Consider the following 20526-nt stretch of genomic DNA (forward strand, 5'->3'; position numbering starts at 1 on the left):
AAAATTCTTATGTTGGTCATACTTCCAAAAAGAATAATCTGTGATTCTGAATGACAATATCCACATCGGCGCGGTGACTGACAGCTGCACACTCTCCTCAAACACTGTGTTCATCCGCGCTGTGCCGTGTCGAGGGTGTCGAAGTACAACTCACGTAAAGTTGATAATTCCGCGAATGACTGCAATTGCAGATTTCGAACAGAGATGGCGACAAAGTGACAACAAAAACACGAATCGGTGTAACCGGTGACGTCATGCGCATGTGTATTTCGTGTAGCGGTTCTTTACAAAGTGACATCGCCCTCTACTGGCCTAGCATGAATAATACCACGTTTTTAGTTGTTGTCGTGCAAATGTACCCTTTTACGCTGTGTTAAATGTGCCTTTCACATGTGTGTATACAGTGGAGTTGGTTTTCTGAAGGCTATCAGAGGTGTCCTGTGTGCGCAGATGTGACCCCCGGGGAACGGGCCTCATGGGAACATCTGCTGCCCGCCGAACCCCCAGAGGAGTCGTTAGCACAGGTGGCCACAGATGGCATTCAGCACAGCCTCCACTGTGACAGTCCTCAAACACAACTACAGCAGTCCACACACAACTACCAGCTCATGTTACATCTGTGTTTGCAGCTTCGCAAGGCCAGGGCGTTCTGGGTGACTGTCAGGGCATTGCTAGGCTACATTGTCTGCATGGCTTCTGATCTTTTTGCACCCACCTCCAAGTCTTGATATTCTGGTCTCTATATCAGTGTAACTCTATTTGCTTTTATTGCCCGTTATATAATGCAAGTCTGATCACTCAGAAAAGTCTGAACATCTTTACATCAGCTGCACTTCTGAACAGATGAATGTGATGGTTTGAGGTACTCATGGTTGCTGGTGATAACCAGTGGATCTTACTAGCTACACCACGGACAGGAACAACAACACAATACACTATAGGGGCTTTCGCACTGGAACTATTTACCCCGAGAACTAATGGTTCCCTTAGGAACATTTTCCTGGTTGCATTCGCACCGCCAGTAGGAACTCAGTGGACACGTCTTTAAGACGAATCATCCTTTCCCGACAAAACCATAACTGTGTCAGCTCTTCTGTTTACACTGCTTTTTAAAACATGGCGGGTGAATGTGTTTGGCATGCGTTCGGCCAGTCAGCGCACACTAACGTCACTGGTAGTTCCTATAGCGCTGGGTTAACCGTTTTAGCACATGGCGGGTGAATGTGTTTGGCATGCGTTCGGCCAGTCAGCGCACACTAACGTCACTGGTAGTTCCTATAGCGCTGGGTTAACCGTTTTAGCACATGGCGGGTGAATGTGTTTGGCATGCGTTCGGCCAGTCAGCGCACACTAACGTCACTGGTAGTTCCTATAGCGCTGGGTTAACCGTTTTAGCACATGGCGGGTGAATGTGTTTGGCATGCGTTCGGCCAGTCAGCGCACACTAACGTCACTGGTAGTTCCTATAGCGCTGGGTTAACCGTTTTACCACATGGCGGGTGAATGTGTTTGGCATGCGTTCGGCCAGTCAGCGCACACTAACGTCACTGGTAGTTCCTATAGCGCTGGGTTAGACCCGACTCTAAAGAAAGAGTTCAATTAGTTCCTCCAAAAGGAGTTCCTAGAACTAAAATCGTTCCTAGTTCCTGCGGTGCGAACACGCCAAAATCCGGGTACTATCTAAATGACTTGATCATGAATATTGGATCCTTAAAAAAAACTGTAATCAAGCAAGCAAACAAATAAATAAATCAATAAAATAACTGTTTTCTACTGTGGTATTTTCTAAAATGTAACATTTCCTGTGATGGCAAAGCTCCATTTTAAGCAGAAAAAAAGATTGCTGAACAAACTTTGAAGAACCGTATTTATTTGAAGTATAAATATAAAAGTCCTGTGACAGCGGATTGAGAGATTGCCTGATCTGCAACGGAAACATGTGAAGCTGCAGCTCTACGGCAGCAGACACTGACCTGAGAACAGCTCACTAGGGGGAGTCGTGCATCTATTCATACATAATGAGCCAAATTAACAGTGATTAAAGCCCTGGGAATTGAACACGGACTCCTCCTCCCGTGTGTGTGTGTGTGTGATTTCCCTGATGAGTTCAGCAGCTCATGTGGGACTGCCGCCTCTTTATTCATTTAACGCTGGAAATAATGTAGGAGGACGTTAAAAGGGAAATGTATCAAATCAAACGTTTATGATTAATGGTGGTTTTGAGCTGTGGATTCACAGATCGGCAAACACACACAGACACGTGTTTACACTCGCTGTAGCGTTTCTGCATGTGACCTGCGTGCAAATCTGACATCTCGCGTCTGATGAAGACAAAGGGAGAGAAACCTCTTTAGTTGCTTTCATACGTTCATCTTTCCAGGAGATCATTATTCATTTATTAATGTGATTCACAGCCATATTCAAATCAGGACTGGCTTCAGAAGAAAACTCTAATTATTTTAGGTTATTAAAGGTTGTTCTCAAATTATTACAGGAAGCGGCGATTGTAGGATTTCAATATTAGGGGGGAGTCGTCAATGAGCGTATGAGTGAAAAACAAATCAATTTAATATATTGTTTGCATACATGAACAATACAGTAGGTTCTACACTGCCTATCAAGTCAATCCCTGAATATTTAATTAATGTCTGATCATTTAAGATAACCAGCTAATATTCATTAATATTCATTAAGAATACAGACATTAGAAATGTATATTACTGTAATTGTCTAAATTGGCAATATGAGGGTAAAATATTTATATTAGTGCTGGGCAACGACTAATCGTGATTAATCGCATCCAAAATAAAAGTGTGTGTTTACATAATATATGTGTGTGTGTACTGTGTATAATTATTTTGTATATATAAATACACACACATGCATGTATATATTTAAGTAATTTTTTTATTTATATATAAAGTATTTATATATAATATAAATGATGTATATATATATATATATATTATACATGCAAATATTAGTTAAATAAATACTTAAATTATTAAAAAATGATTGAAAAATAATTAATTTTTTTCAACATGTAATTCTTAATGTAATTCTGTCATCTGTTGGAAAACAAAGACTTTTAACATGAAGATAACATGCAATACCACTATAACCAGTAGACGGCCGCAGAGGAGCACTCACTCACTTATCACTCCCTGTAATAGTTTTGCTTTCGGTTATAAAATTAATATTATAACAAATTTAAGCAATTTTATAGCATAAGTCACAAAGTCTCATGACATTTAGATGAAAGGAAGTTCATAGACAAATACAAAAATAAGCCCAGATTTTACAGTGGATGGGAAACCATCTTGAATTGCTCCCACTTCATATTTAGTCTACTGCATTTATGACAAAGAACTGATATCATATCATATTAACTGGCATATAGTCATCACTGGGGTGTAGACAGCAAGAGTGCAGAATGCTGGACTGAAGTGATTGACATTAACACCTGCCAGATGCGGTAGATTTCAGCGGTGGTGTGACGCAGTCAAACATTATAAAGCGGGCGATCTTTGATTGGTTTCTGTATATAATGTAATAACAGCAGAGGATTGTCGACTGTTGAACAAGTTGACTGTTTCGTCATTGGCTTAACTTACTGATACATAAACAACAAACTATTTTGTGACAAAGAATGTCTGACTGAACGTCTGTCCTTACATTACTGTCGGATATATTTATATATTTCCATTAAAAAAAGTCTGTTTGAAAAGCCTGCGTTGAATTGTGACTGGTTTACCAAAGAATCCACAGTGAAAGAACCGAACAAACAAAATAATGCTCTACTGAGACATTCACAGCCACTTTCCCAACATTAGCATCCTTATGAAGGTCTGAAACTCAGCACAATGATCTATTACATGTCAAAAGATCAAGGAAAAATTGATTTCTCAATCCACGACGGGTCATTTTGACCCGAAACTCTTTAAAAAAAAATATATATATATTATTACAAATTGCCAGAGGGGTCAAAGACACTAGGACTTCTGTCGCACTTGAACCACGAATACACACACACACAAAAAATTTGAATGTATTCGAGGAGTTTCGTGGTGGAAATTTAAAAAAGTAACAATCCTTCGCTCGCGGGTCAATTTGACCCCCATAGGAATGAATGGGATGCGAGGAATGCTTCAGTACACATAGAAAAACCTCAAAATTCAAACTAAAAATGCTAAAACATTACCAAAAATTATTTTACATGTGTATGTGAATGCACACTGAAGAGAAACTGACTTTAGGACCCAGAGGAACAGCTCATTTGCTGCATATAGAGCTATAAGGCCCTCTAGTGGCAAGAGTCATGAAATATCAGGTTATATTATTATATTTTATTATTAGGTCAGCAAAGACACCCGATGTATGATATTTTGAGCTGAATTAAAAGGGTTATACATGGAATTGTGAGTTATTTTGAATTTAAGTTGGAAGAATGCGAGGAATGTGCTTAAATTACTATTTATTTATTATTTATTGATCAAATCTAGTAATTTAAAGGTAAAAAAAAATATAAAAAAATCTTCAAAAAATGCATTCAAAAATAAAAAATATTCTCAAAATGAAATAAAATAAGCTTTCTGAAAAAAAAAAAATAGAAAAAAAAATTGTTGGGCTTCGAGTCATTTTGACCCGCGAGGGAAAGATATTTGACGAAGTGCGAGGGCTGGATGAGGGTTAAATGCACTCCTCACTCTGTGACGTGAAGATTTAAACATCGTTTTGTAAGTGCTTTTGTTCCAAAATGTAAGACTTGATTTGAACAATTCTGTATCCTTGTCGTAAAATATTAAGCAGATATACCTGAAGTCAAGCATTAGCATAATTTCAGCGCGCACACGTTTCATTTTACACCCTCTCCAAGCGTTTTCCACGCTCTCTCTCCGCCAGTGTGTCGGCCGCCCCGTGAGCCGCTCACACTGGGAGAGAGGAAGTTCATTAGCTCAGCTAAATCAGAATTAGTCCCTTCATTCTGACGGGCTGAACTTCATTAGACGGCCCTTCACAATCCAGCAGTGAGACGTGATGAATCAACGCGGGACGAGATCTTGCCTCGCGCAGCACATTCACACTTCCTCCACACCGCCCTTCCTCTCTCTCTATTCTTACATTTTCATTGAGATCAAGAATAATTTGCTGAAAAAATGAGAAGCGAGACATTTGTCTGTAATTACGGCGCGAACGAGAGACAGATGCCTGTGGAACTGCATCAGACATGGTCAATAAAAGCCATTTCGACTCTTGGGACTAAAGCATAAGCGTTTGAAGAGATCTGGATGTTTCCGTGCCAATCTATAAAGCATTTCGATGATATCTCTTCTACATGTGAAGCTCTGGCTCGTGCGCTCCTGTAGCCGCCCCACTGATGCCTGTTGCCATAGTTTCACAATTCAAAAGAGGCAAGAGCACCAATCAGATAAAGACTGAACAGGACACAATTAGCAAACAAGTCAGATTGTTGTGCAGCATGCCAAATGAAGGAGCCGGTCCTGTGAGACTACACGCCGGATATAACCAAGCGCTCGCGTCGGATCCTGTCCTGCTATACAACAGCCAGCGAGATACACAGATCTGAGGCAGCCATGTATGACAATTATTATACGCCATAATGTGATACATCCTGGATGACTGATTATTTCTTGTGCGTGGCTTATGCATTCAAATGAGTAAAAACAGACGTGTTCTGTACACGTTTCAACAAAACAATTACCCCAATGATGCTTTTCTTAAACAACAACAGAAATGTTATAAATTATATAATAACCGATTTGAATTACCATTTATAAATGTAATAGCCCAAAGACAATTTCTCCCTGCTTATACTACCGCTAGACTACTATACTACTCATACTAGTTCAATTATTTATCAATTGTTAAATATGTGATGAAGTGGAATTGTAATGTAGTCAGAGATGTGTCCACAGATGAGGTCACAGATAATAAACTACATCATATTTAGACAAATTATCCTGAAAGTAAGATAAAGGGATGTTGTAATGGACATATTTAATATTACAGTACAGTGTTCTGTATGGAATTCCAAATCTGACAAAATAATCAATAAATAAATACATAAATATGTGAAGAAATGTAAAAAAATAAAATAAAAACATAAATATATACATAAATAAATATACAAAGAAATGTAAAAAAACAAAAATAAATGAGTATTTATACTTTTCTTTCCTTATTTATACGTATTGTTGTATTTTTTCAACTAAAAATCTATTTATTAATTTCTACATTTATTTATTTCTTCATTTTTTTATTTCTACATTTATTTATTTCCACATTTATTTAAAAAAAAAATATTTCTACATTTATTTATTTCCACATTTATTTATTTCTACATTTTTTATTAGGGGCCAAGCACCGAAGGTGCAGAGGCACCTATTGTATCTGTTGGTTTTCTTATTATTATTATTAGGGGCCAAGCACCGAAGGTGCAGAGGCACCTATTGTATCTGTTGGTTTTCTTATTATTATTATTCCGTGAATGGGAGTCTATGGCAGCCCTATGAACCCCAAGTAGGAAAATGATGAAATTTGGCACACTTGTAGTGATGCTAATGAATAGTAATTGGACCAATTTTTGACCCTCTAGGACCAACTCTATAGCGCCACCACCAGTTCAAAAATTCAACATTGAAATGGTTATAACTTTTGAACCCTTTGATCTAGAGACATGAAACTTAGTACACCTGATTCCACTCATCATGCTGATCACAACCAATACCTTACATTAAGACCCCGCCCATTACAGTAGTGGCCATTTTGAAATGTACAGTATTCAGTTTTTTCGCTACTCCTCCTTCAAATTTTGTCCAATTTTGTCCAAACATGCACTCAAATGATATTCAGACTGAGCCGCATAAAAGTACTGTTCCCGATTTTTTTGTTATACTGGAAAAAAAAAGTTATAATGTCGCAAACTTAACGAGGTCCACCCAAAATAGGCTAAGAGGCTGTATCTCGGCCAAAGTTTGATCAATCAAAACGAAAATTGGTACACTTCATCAGAAGCATGTGTTGAGGTTCCAATGCAAAGTTGGGAATAGCGCCACCTATGGGTCATGAGATATGAACAATTGCTATTTTGACCAATAACTTTTGAACAGTTTGTCAGAAAATCATAATTGTGGTATCTATGGATTCCTTGCATCATGCCGAATCCGTGGATATCGATTTTGCCATGATGGGATGTACCACGTGTCCGCCATTTTGAATTTTGTCATAAATTGCAATATCTTTTAAACTATTTGACATATCAGCACACAATTTGGTAGGGATGACCGACACCATGTCCTAAAGCAACATGAGAAGTTTGATCACAGCGCCACCTAGTGTTCCAGATATATCATTGTTTTTTGAAAAAACGCTTATAACATTTGAAAATATTGTTCAAATTTTGAGTTCTTTATGACATTATGTTCCTTGGTTTATGCCGATTTAGACGATATCTCATTTGTCATTTTCCAACAATGTGACTGGCCGCCATATTGGAGCGAATGTAAAACAGTTTTTTCGCTACTCCTCCTTCAAAATTTGTCCAAAATTGTCCAAAATTTGCTCAAATGATCTTCGGACCGAGCCGCACAGAAGTACTGTTCCCGATTTTTTTGCTATACTGTAATAAAAAAAGTTATGATGTCGCAAATTTAACAAGGTCGACCCAACATTGGTTCAGAGGCTGTAACTTGTGAACAGTTTGTCAAAAAATCATAAAATTGGTGTCTATCGATTCCTTGCATCATGTCAAATCCGACGATATCTATTTTGCCAGGATTGGATGTACCACGTTATAAGCTAAATTAGCATTAAGCTAGCTTAGCATGCTTATCTGGTTAACATGTCATGGAACTTTTTGTGAACTCATTCTCACACTGAAACCTCTACTCAGCAGGCTGGTGAACGTGCATGAGTGATTAGCTCAACGTGTTACACCACGGATCCCGATGTTCAGCGTCGTGGGTTCGCCACTCAGTGTGACATGTGCCCAGACCGCATGAGGTACTGTGGCAGGAAAAGATGCAGAAGTTGCATCTGTTCCAGGCATTGTGCATAAGAATGATCTCATCTGAAGCTGCCACACACAACATGCAGTGCTTTTACGTCCAATTCATTGTTGTTCTTCTTCCAGAAGGGTAGTCAATGGCAGCCCTATGAACCACAAGTTAGAAAATTGGCACACTTGTAGTGATGGTAATGAGTAGTAATCTGACCAATTTTGGATGATTTAATCTAAACTTTTTAAATACAAAATGTTCTCCATTTACTTCAAAATTCTTAATTTTGACTTGATTCTCTCTTGAAAATATTGAATTTCGGCAGCTGTGTGGATGCATGTCTGGCAAGTGGCTCAACGAGATGAGTGACAGGCATCTAACCCATAGATAGTGGGTTCGAGTCCCGTGTGGGACAACTTTAAAATTGTGTATTATGAAATTAATTGATTATGAAACACTTGTAGTGAGTAGTCCAACGTGTGATCAGATGATCTTTGGACCGAGCTGCACAGAAATGATGAACAGGTTTTTGATAGTAGCCCCCATACCAAAGATCTTCCTCTCTGCAGTTGATCTAGCCTGTGTTTGTTGCCTTATCTTAGTTAGCTTAGCATACTAATTGGTTAGCATGCTAGCCAGATGCCATTCTTTCTAATGTGGCTCTTCAGTTATCAGGCTAAACCATAAGGCTTTAAGTGGTGGACAAGTTGCTTCTGTTCCAGGTGAAGGAGCTAGTAGAATAGAACACACAGATAATTTATTTAAAAATTCTTCATTTTGAGTTGCTTCTCACTTGAACTATGGATCTTCTGCATCTTGGCCAAAACACAACTTCCAAGTGGTGCAATGAGATGAGTGACAGATATCTGACCCAGAGATAGTGGGTTCAAGCCCCATGTGGGACAACTTTAATTTAAAAAAAAAATGTGTTAAGTTGTCATTTCAATTCCTTTATTATCCAGATAAGCATTGTTGTAATCTTTCTTTTGGGATTAGAAATGTGTTTTTGTTCATTCTATGTTGATTCTTACCTGAAGTCTTAAATATCCAGAAAGGTTTGTGAACAAATGAGCAGTCATTGACTTTCAACTATTCTAATTGCATTGTAAGCAGTTACATAAATTGGTTGTTTTCTTCCTATGTATAGTCGTATCCTCTTTTTTTTTTGCCTCCATGTGTTAATTCTCAACTTCATATATGTGTTTGTGCATTGTGTGTAAAGTAGTGAACTGGAGAGCAGAAGGGTATGATAAGATGTTTGTGGTGGTCTAGGTAAACCTCTATTTTTTTAAATTGTGCTGCCTTTTTTACATTTCAAGTTAAATACATAAAGCTTCAAACAGAACACAAATGCCTATTCAATTGATCAACCACTGGCAACATTTTATTGCAAAGTATATAGTAAAGAATACTTTCAATTCCATACAAGAAATGGTTTGACCAACTCCACAATATTAACTGATCTGACATTAAACATTTGAATGTGTACATATGCATATCTTTTAATTATTTTAAGTCCCATAAACATTAGACTTACTTAGTGACTTGAATATCAGTTTTTCCTTCTCGTCATGTGGACAATAAATAAAAGTAATTTTATCATAATAGTAAACCATAAAATCACATTAAAATACATGAACATTTTTGTATTATCTAACATTAAGAATTGTTTTAAAAAATAAATTGTAATTGTAAATAGAAGTTAATTAGTTACTACATGAATGTTAAATTACAAATAGTTACTATTCTAACAGTACATTATTTGGATCAACATCAATTAGTTGAGGTATATTGCCAAAAAGACTAGTAAAAGCTAACCTAAAGAATTTACATAATGTATACAATTATTTATTCTCAAATAAGCAACAAAATATCATTACACATCAAACAATACACTATCATTATACACAAAGCTGCACTCCAGGTTTATTGCTGCTCCTGATGCTTTGAATATTTTCCCAAAACAATCAGAGTAAAGCTTAATTAAGTTCAAGAGGCTTCATTTCTCCATCCCTAAAAGGCATTATACAAGTAAATTTACCTTTCAATTATTTCCAGCAGACTTTCAGATCCATTTCTTGCCTCCACTAAACCAAGTTTCCCAATTCTAAAATGATTAACTCAGCAATTTGATGAATGTATTACTAATTCCTGCAATCACCCTAATTGAATCGTTTGTTAATTGCATACCAAGCATTGTCAATTTCTGTTCTAGTAGGCCTAATCTACTATAAATCACACCACTTGCAAACCTCTTTTTTCATGCAACAGCAAAAATGAACAAATATTTAAATGGACCAGAGACCAGTGAATCTGACAACTGCATTTATGTTTACATTCATGCAGTTTCCAGAGTGCAACTGTCTAGAACAAACTCAAAGTTTTTTAATGCAACTTTGCAAACAGGTCGCAGTGAATATCACCAAGCTGTCATCTTTGCGCACGAAAAACATCAAACTTGGACAACATTAGCATTAAATCGGACAGCGGTTAAACTGTCAAACATAACAAAAAAGCCAAGTAAGTGGTAGTCTAGCTATTTAATCCTGTTTTCTATCTGATAAACTTTCAGTAATCGTATTCCTTTCAAATTCATTGTACAAACAAGCCCATATCAATTCTCACTTTTTTCATTCTTTAGGCCTCAATAATTCTGAATATTTCATTCAGTGTGATCGGAGTACTGCTGTGGAAGTCGCAACATCTACATTTCCCCACAAACCACCAAAAGAGATAGAAAAACTCACTGTAGAAGAAGCAAAAACTCTGGGATCACGACAATTGGTAAGCTGTTTTTTTTTCAACCTTCTCACTGTGTAAATAGCCTACAGGGTTGTTTACTTGTTGTAGTAATGCTCTGGAGAGTAGTACAATCACATATATTAGCCCTCTGTAGATTGTGCAAAATCGTTTTTATGGGGAGAAAAACATTTTAAAGTAGCCTGACGTTCAAAAAAATGCTAAAATGTGAAAGATTTTTCAGATGCACAGGCAAAGATTACTCTGCTTCTCAGTTATCTTTGCTAGATGCTTTACAAACATGATTAATGCGTTTCAAATTGGTTAATGTGTGGAAAAGTTTGGCTATTTCCTCTTCTTATGACCACAACAGCAGTTGTATACATTTCCCTTGTAATCATGTTTATTGATGTATATTTTTGATTGTACATGTACGATTTTCTTTAAATTTTCAGATCACTAAAATATCTGCAACAGTATGCAAGCTAAACAACGCAACTACTGTAAAGGCCTGGGGTACAGACTGTGAGATCCAAGAATGTTCCTTGCAAGATCCATCTGGAGAAATTCAACTTACTCTTTGGGAAAACCAAGTTTCAAAACTGCAACTAGGTAACTCCTACACCTTTACCAATCTTAAAACTAGACTGTACAACAGCCTTAAGAGCCTCACAACAACCCTGAAAACAACCATGGAACCTATTGCACAGGACCAAGTTTTCCCACCTGGTCAAGGCCCTAAAATCAGTAAAGAACCCTCTCTACCTAATACAGTGGTGAAACAAAAGCCAATAGGGGTGCAAATAAACATTAAAAAACAATGTCCAAAATGCCACAAATCACAAGAACAATTCAACATCAAACAGCAATTTCACCGTTGCCCGACTTGCAAAATTCTACGGAACACAAAAAGCTATATAACAAAATGCAATGGAATAATTGAGATAAATCAAGACAGTCAAATAACTTCTCTTACGGTTTCGAACTCAACTTTGTCAAAATTCATAGCACCAGAACTTGAACTGTCAACTTGTGATTCACAAGATATAGAAGAACTCTTTCTATCCTCCGATGAACTGACTTTAACATATAATAACTGTTTGGAAGTCACCAATATTGAAAACGCTTCATCCGCTCATCCCAGTGATGAGGATTTATTTGAAGTGAATATCGATGAAATCAACCCTGTCCTCTGTGTCACAGAGACACAAAGCACTCCAGAACCCAAGTCTCCAGTTAAAAGACCATCTGAGCCAACAACGCCTCCTATTACACCAGCTAAAAAACCTTTGACTAAGAAGAGTGCTGTAAAAATAATACAAAAATGACTTTGTATTGAAATGCACAACTAAGATGGTTGTGTGTGTGTGTGTATATATATTGAAATGATGGTATTGGTGTTTTTTTTTTTTGTGTTTTTTTTAATGAATGGCAAATATTGATTTAAGTCATGTTTTCTATTGAAATTAGGTTAATTTTGTCCATTATGTTCTGAAATGCTACTGATTGATTTTTATTTCATTTTTATGGCAAAGCTTTGTTAAATGTTGTTTAATGTGTTTTTTTTTTATTAAAACAAATGTGTGTCAATTCTTGGAATATGTGACCTTTATTGCATGGGCTTATCTTGCATTTGGAAAGTTGCGTGCATTCTTCTAGCCATTCTTAACTAGGCACTAAGTTTAGTTTCACAAACCATACTGGGAAAAGCAAGTAGTGTAACCATAAGTGTCATTGTGAATAACTAAAGAAACGGTTGGTATTCTGTTCTGTAAAGATTTAAATATGCAACAATGGTGCTTTAAAATCACTTCAAAGGCCCCCTCTAATTTGCTTACTTTATCCAATGTGCTAAATGGTATTTAAACTAAAAATAATCGTTATTTTTAATTCACATTTTTATCACCTCTCACAATATTGTTTCTAGGCAGCATAAAAAAAAAAACTTAATTGTACAAGACATTATCAAAGATGACTGTCAAAGTAATGTACTTGTAGCAAAAATATAGGTTACAGTTGCATATGGCAGTTAACCCATGTAATTCCAATTTCTTTTCCCTGAGATAACATGTATGAATACATAAGGATATTAAACAATCTTTAACAATTACGTCAAAAATATATATCAAAATCCATACAAAAAACTTGATTATTCGTCAGGTCACAATTGTGACCATTAGTAGAACAAAGGGAGGCTAGGTATATGGTGTTAATGGATTTATAAACTGACAAACTTCTACAGTTTAAAGACCAGGTTCAATAATTGTTTTAAGCTTTAGTTAATAGTGTTGTATTACATCAAAGACACACCATGCAAAATTTCCATTTGTCAAACAGTGACCCCTAGAGTCGCTGTGGAGTACTTGTATTTTTTCTGAATATTAACTTAATGACCTAATATCTAATATGCCCATGACAATTTAGAAACTGAAAATAGAACATAAAAATATATGTATTAGATCTAATATAACAAAATTACAAGATTATAAAATGCATTGCGTGAATTCTTGTTTAAAGAGAAGTGTTTAATCTACAATTAAACTAGGAATGTTTGACAGAATAGTGAATATTATCAGGAAACCTGCTCCAGACTTTAGGACCCACATGCAAAAACAAAACATTCTCTCCTTTAGTGCAGTTCAATATTCTTAGTAGTACCAAAAGTCCAGAATTGTAAGATTCTTACAAGAACCTGTTAATCTTAATGTTGTAAAATAATATTTTATCGATCTATATACTGCATCTTGGACTAACTTTATTTGTTAAAGGTGCAGGACAACCACCTAACAGTGAATCACAATAATATCAACTAAACTCATTAAACGTAACATGCTGTCCATTTAAATACTAAATCTTCATTTTGAGTTGATTCTCATTTGAACTATGGAACTTCTACATCTATGGAAACACATGACTTTCCAGGGGCTCAATGAGTGACAGGCATATGACCCAGAGATTGTGGGTTCAAGTCCTTTGTCTTACAACTTTATAAAGTTGTGTCATTTCAATTTCTTTATCATCCTGAAACGCATTGTACTATTCTTTCTTCCTATTAAATACAACGTGTGTTTCATTTATATGCAAAGTCTTTATTTTGAGTTCATTCTCTTTTTTACTACTGAACCTCGGCAGCTGGATGATCTCATTTCTTTTGTGAGGTAAGAAGTTAATGAGTAAGAATACTTTGGTTATTAAAGTTTCTTTTAAAGTTTTGAAAGCAAAGTATTTTTAAGTACTTTTTGAACCCATGGAACCATTGAAGGCTTGGCCCCGTAAGGCTGCTTGCAGCTTTAATTATTAGGGGCCAAGCACCGAAGGTGCAGAGGCACCTATTGTATCTGTTAGTTTTCTTATTATTATTATTCCGTGAATGGGAGTCTATGGCAGCCCTATGAACCGTAAGTAGGAAAATGATGAAATTTGGCACACTTGTAGTGATGCTAATGAATAGTAATTGGACCAATTTTTGACCCTCTAGGACCAACTCTATAGCGCCACCACCAGTTCAAAAATTCAACATTGAAATGGTTATAACTTTTGAACCCTTTGATCTAGAGACATGAAACTTAGTACACCTGATTCCACTCATCATGCTGATCACAACCAATACCTTACATTAAGACCCCACCCATTACAGTAGTGGCCATTTTGAAATGTACAGTATTCAGTTATTTCGCTACTCCTCCTTCAAATTTTGTTCAATTTTCTCCAAACATGCACTCAAATGATCTTCAGACTGAGCCGCATAAAAGTACTGTTCCCGATTTTTTTGTTATACTGGAAAAAAAAAAGTTATAATGTCGCAAACTTAACGAGGTCCACCCAAAATTGGCTAAGAGGCTGTATCTCGGCCAAAGTTTGATCAATCGAAACGAAAATTGGTACACTTCATCGGAAGCATGTTCTGAGGTCCCATGCCAAAGTTGGGAATAGCGCCACCTACGGGTCATGAGATATGACAAATTGCTATTTTGGCCAATAACTTTTGAACAGTTTGTCAGAAATTCATAATTGTGGTATCTATGGATTCCTTGCGTCATGCCGAATCCGTGGATATCGATTTTGCCATGATGGGATGTACCACGTGTCCGCCATTTTGAATTTTGTCATAAATTGCAATATCTTTTAAACTATTTGACATATCAGCACACAATTTGGTAGGGATGACCGACACCATGTCCTAAAGCGACATGAGAAGTTTGATCACAGCGCCACCTAGTGTTCCAGATATATCATTGTTTTTTGAAAAAACGCTTATAACATTTGAAAATATTGTTCAAATTTTGAGTTCTTTATGACATTATGTTCCTTGGTTTATGCCGATTTAGACGATATCTCATTTGTCATTTTCCAACAATGTGACTGGCCGCCATATTGGAGCGAATGTAAAACAGTTTTTTCGCTACTCCTCCTTCAAAATTTGTCCAAAATTGTCCAAAATTTGCTCAAATGATCTTCGGACCGAGCCGCACAGAAGTACTGTTCCCGATTTTTTTGCTATACTGTAATAAAAAAAGTTATGATGTCGCAAATTTAACAAGGTCGACCCAACATTGGTTCAGAGGCTGTAACTTGTGAACAGTTTGTCAAAAAATCATAAAATTGGTGTCTATCGATTCCTTGCATCATGTCAAATCCGACGATATCTATTTTGCCAGGATTGGATGTACCACGTTATAAGCTAAATTAGCATTAAGCTAGCTTAGCATGCTTATCTGGTTAACATGTCATGGAACTTTTTGTGAACTCATTCTCACACTGAAACCTCTACTCAGCAGGCTGGTGAACGTGCATGAGTGATTAGCTCAACGTGTTACACCACGGATCCCGATGTTCAGCGTCGTGGGTTCGCCACTCAGTGTGACATGTGCCCAGACCGCATGAGGTACTGTGGCAGGAAAAGATGCAGAAGTTGCATCTGTTCCAGGCATTGTGCATAAGAATGATCTCATCTGAAGCTGCCACACACAACATGCAGTGCTTTTACGTCCAATTCATTGTTGTTCTTCTTCCAGAAGGGTAGTCAATGGCAGCCCTATGAACCACAAGTTAGAAAATTGGCACACTTGTAGTGATGGTAATGAGTAGTAATCTGACCAATTTTGGATGATTTAATCTAAACTTTTTAAATACAAAATGTTCTCCATTTACTTCAAAATTCTTAATTTTGACTTGATTCTCTCTTGAAAATATTGAATTTCGGCAGCTGTGTGGATGCATGTCTGGCAAGTGGCTCAACGAGATGAGTGACAGGCATCTAACCCATAGATAGTGGGTTCGAGTCCCGTGTGGGACAACTTTAAAATTGTGTATTATGAAATTAATTGATTATGAAACACTTGTAGTGAGTAGTCCAACGTGTGATCAGATGATCTTTGGACCGAGCTGCACAGAAATGATGAACAGGTTTTTGATAGTAGCCCCCATACCAAAGATCTTCCTCTCTGCAGTTGACCTAGCCTGTGTTTGTTGCCTTATCTTAGTTAGCTTAGCATACTAATTGGTTAGCATGCTAGCCAGATGCCATTCTTTCTAATGTGGCTCTTCAGTTATCAGGCTAAACCATAAGGCTTTAAGTGGTGGACAAGTTGCTTCTGTTCCAGGTGAAGGAGCTAGTAGAATAGAACACACAGATAATTTATTTAAAAATTCTTCATTTTGAGTTGCTTCTCACTTGAACTATGGATCTTCTGCATCTTGGCCAAAACACAACTTCCAAGTGGTGCAATGAGATGAGTGACAGATATCTGACCCAGAGATAGTGGGTTCAAGCCCCATGTGGGACAACTTTAATTTAAAAAAAAAATGTGTTAAGTTGTCATTTCAATTCCTTTATTATCCAGATAAGCATTGTTGTAATCTTTCTTTTGGGATTAGAAATGTGTTTTTGTTCATTCTATGTTGATTCTTACCTGAAGTCTTAAATATCCAGAAAGGTTTGTGAACAAATGAGCAGTCATTGACTTTCAACTATTCTAATTGCATTGTAAGCAGTTACATAAATTGGTTGTTTTCTTCCTATGTATAGTCGTATCCTCTTTTTTTTTTTGCCTCCATGTGTTAATTCTCAACTTCATATATGTGTTTGTGCATTGTGTGTAAAGTAGTGAACTGGAGAGCAGAAGGGTATGATAAGATGTTTGTGGTGGTCTAGGTAAACCTCTATTTTTTTAAATTGTGCTGCCTTTTTTACATTTCAAGTTAAATACATAAAGCTTCAAACAGAACACAAATGCCTATTCAATTGATCAACCACTGGCAACATTTTATTGCAAAGTATATAGTAAAGAATACTTTCAATTCCATACAAGAAATGGTTTGACCAACTCCACAATATTAACTGATCTGACATTAACCTGTTAAGCTTCAAGCCCACTATTGAAAAATCCCCAGAAATGACATACCCAAACTAAAACAGATACAGTTCATGAACCCTTTGCACTAAAAGCACAAGTATGATCTCATTTGAAAGCTGACACTTGGTTGTTTATTGTAAATGTAGAATTAATTATTGTCATAATGAAAAAAACAATTTTAAATAGCTTCAAAGTTTTGTAAAGTTATTAGAAATTTATTTTTATGAAACATCTTCATGAAAATAAAATTGAAGTTGGCCCTGGAGCAATCTAGAAATGCACTGCAGCTAAAGCCACATGTCTGACCATTTTATATTTAAAATCTGAAAATGATTAAGTATAAAGCTCTGTATTTAGTTAAATGTTTTTCAAGATCATGTCAAATTACTTTATTTTGATTAGACTCTATTAGCAAACTGATGTTTAGTCATCTTCTGAGTCATCTATTCAGTCTATTGTCTCTATTGTTTTGTGGTGCCCCATTCAGTCTCAGTCTCCCCTGCACACATTTACACCTCTCCAGACTGGTTATTATGGCTCTAAATATGCATTTCTTTTGTCTGCATTATAGCTACTAACGACTGGCTATTCACAAGCTATTCATAGGGTTTCAAACCCTAATTTCTTTTATCAAAGTTCTCACTAAATATTTGAAACTGGTATCAAATGCACTGAAACATTTCAGTAAGCATTCCTATTTAGAAAAAAATCATAAAACAATAACTGCTCGTGGCAGGTGCGCCTGGGCTCGCTAGCATGTTAGCTTAGCACACCATCAATACACGACCATTTATGAGATTAAAACTATGTTTGCGCTCCAAACTCACTATATAACGCAAGTCTAGTGTTTTAAATAATCTTCTGTGATCTAACTTGGCTTCAGATAAAAAAAAAATCAGACAGAAAATGTATTATTTAGTGTTCTGAACGATGATGAAATCTATATCGATTAGCATTACATTATAAATATAATCTATTATTATGAAATACCTGGCATGGCTTGAAGAACACAGGTAACTCAAATATCATTGCAATCATGTTTATTGTCTTCAAAACATCTTTATCTGCATGTTACAGCGATCTCTGTACTTTCTGTATCACTCAGTGACGTCCTGGAATGTCACATGACTATGGGTCTTCTTCATGATCCATATATGGACTTTTATTGGACATAATAGCGCCCCCATGCTATTGGTATGAATGGAAAACACAGCACATCTCAGGAAGAAGCGATCATTATGATTACATCGACGCATTTGGGTATAAATTCAATAAATATTATTCCTGTCTATAGAAATATGATGTGAATCTATGAGAATATATCAATATTTCTCCACATCTGCACATTGTTGAGCTAAAAGCCCTCAGGGACGTTGTTTTGTGAATCGCTATCATGAGGACAGCACGGAGTGTTTTTTATGAATGGACCAGCTGACGCTCATAATTCATATTAAAGGTATCGACTCGTTTTTTTCATTTCATAACTCCTGACACAAATTAAGACATAACTGTCACTATAAGTTTCTCAGAATACAATAGTGGTCAAATACTGAATCTTGAGTCTTATATCTTTTTAATGATGTATAGTTTGTCAAGGTATAACATTAAATCTGATAGTATATTTGAACTAAATAAATAAAAAAACGCTTCAGTGCGCCGACGCTCTGGAGAAGGTTAAGAGGTTAAACATTTGAATGTGTACATATGCATATCTTTTAATTATTTTAAGTCCCATAAACATTAGACTTACTTAGTGACTTGAATATCAGTTTTTCCTTCTCGTCATGTGGACAATAAATAAAAGTAATTTTATCATAATAGTAAACCATAAAATCACATTAAAATACATGAACATTTTTGTATTATCTAACATTAAGAATTGTTTTAAAAAATAAATTGTAATTGTAAATAGAAGTTAATTAGTTACTACATGAATGTTAAATTACAAATAGTTACTATTCTAACAGTACATTATTTGGATCAACATCAATTAGTTGAGGTATATTGCCAAAAAGACTAGTAAAAGCTAACCTAAAGAATTTACATAATGTATACAATTATTTATTCTCAAATAAGCAACAAAATATCATTACACATCAAACAATACACTATCATTATACACAGAGCTGCACTCCAGGTTTATTGCTGCTCCTGATGCTTTGAATATTTTCCCAAAACAATCAGAGTAAAGCTTAATTAAGTTCAAGAGGCTTCATTTCTCCATCCCTAAAAGGCATTATACAAGTAAATTTACCTTTCAATTATTTCCAGCAGACTTTCAGATCCATTTCTTGCCTCCACTAAACCAAGCTTCCCAATTCTAAAATGATTAACTCAGCAATTTGATGAATGTATTACTAATTCCTGCAATCACCCTAATTGAATCGTTTGTTAATTGCATACCAAGCATTGTCAATTTCTGTTCTAGTAGGCCTAATCTACTATAAATCACACCACTTGCAAACCTCTTTTTTCATGCAACAGCAAAAATGAACAAATATTTAAATAGACCAGAGACCAGTGAATCTGACAACTGCATTTATGTTTACATTCATGCAGTTTCCAGAGTGCAACTGTCTAGAACAAACTCAAAGTTTTTTAATGCAACTTTGCAAACAGGTCGCAGTGAATATCACCAAGCTGTCATCTTTGCGCACGAAAAACATCAAACTTGGACAACATTAGCATTAAATCGGACAGCGGTTAAACTGTCAAACATAACAAAAAAGCCAAGTAAGTGGTAGTCTAGCTATTTAATCCTGTTTTCTATCTGATAAACTTTCAGTAATCGTATTCCTTTCAAATTCATTGTACAAACAAGCCCATATCAATTCTCACTTTTTTCATTCTTTAGGCCTCAATAATTCTGAATATTTCATTCAGTGTGATCGGAGTACTGCTGTGGAAGTCGCAACATCTACATTTCCCCACAAACCACCAAAAGAGATAGAAAAACTCACTGTAGAAGAAGCAAAAACTCTGGGATCACGACAATTGGTAAGCTGTTTTTTTTTCAACCTTCTCACTGTGTAAATAGCCTACAGGGTTGTTTACTTGTTGTAGTAATGCTCTGGAGAGTAGTACAATCACATATATTAGCCCCCTGTAGATTGTGCAAAATCGTTTTTATGGGGAGAAAAACATTTTAAAGTAGCCTGACGTTCAAAAAAATGCTAAAATGTGAAAGATTTTTCAGATGCACAGGCAAAGATTACTCTGCTTCTCAGTTATCTTTGCTAGATGCTTTACAAACATGATTAATGCGTTTCAAATTGGTTAATGTGTGGAAAAGTTTGGCTATTTCCTCTTCTTATGACCACAACAGCAGTTGTATACATTTCCCTTGTAATCATGTTTATTGATGTATATTTTTGATTGTACATGTACGATTTTCTTTAAATTTTCAGATCACT

General features: G+C 36.0%; 1 protein-coding gene across 2 annotated transcripts in view; it reads right to left on the reverse strand.

The window, feature by feature from the left end:
- The window catches only part of LOC130100056 (zinc finger protein 521), a 132983-nt gene that overhangs the window by 17871 nt on the left and 94586 nt on the right, over positions 1-20526 (reverse strand). The gene's annotated exons all lie outside the window — the stretch shown is intronic.

The sequence above is a fragment of the Rhinichthys klamathensis genome, unplaced genomic scaffold (assembly GCF_029890125.1).
Source record: "Rhinichthys klamathensis goyatoka isolate OS25496 unplaced genomic scaffold, OSU_Roscu_1.1 h1tg000011l_1, whole genome shotgun sequence".
NCBI classification, from domain to species: Eukaryota; Metazoa; Chordata; class Actinopteri; order Cypriniformes; family Leuciscidae; genus Rhinichthys; species Rhinichthys klamathensis.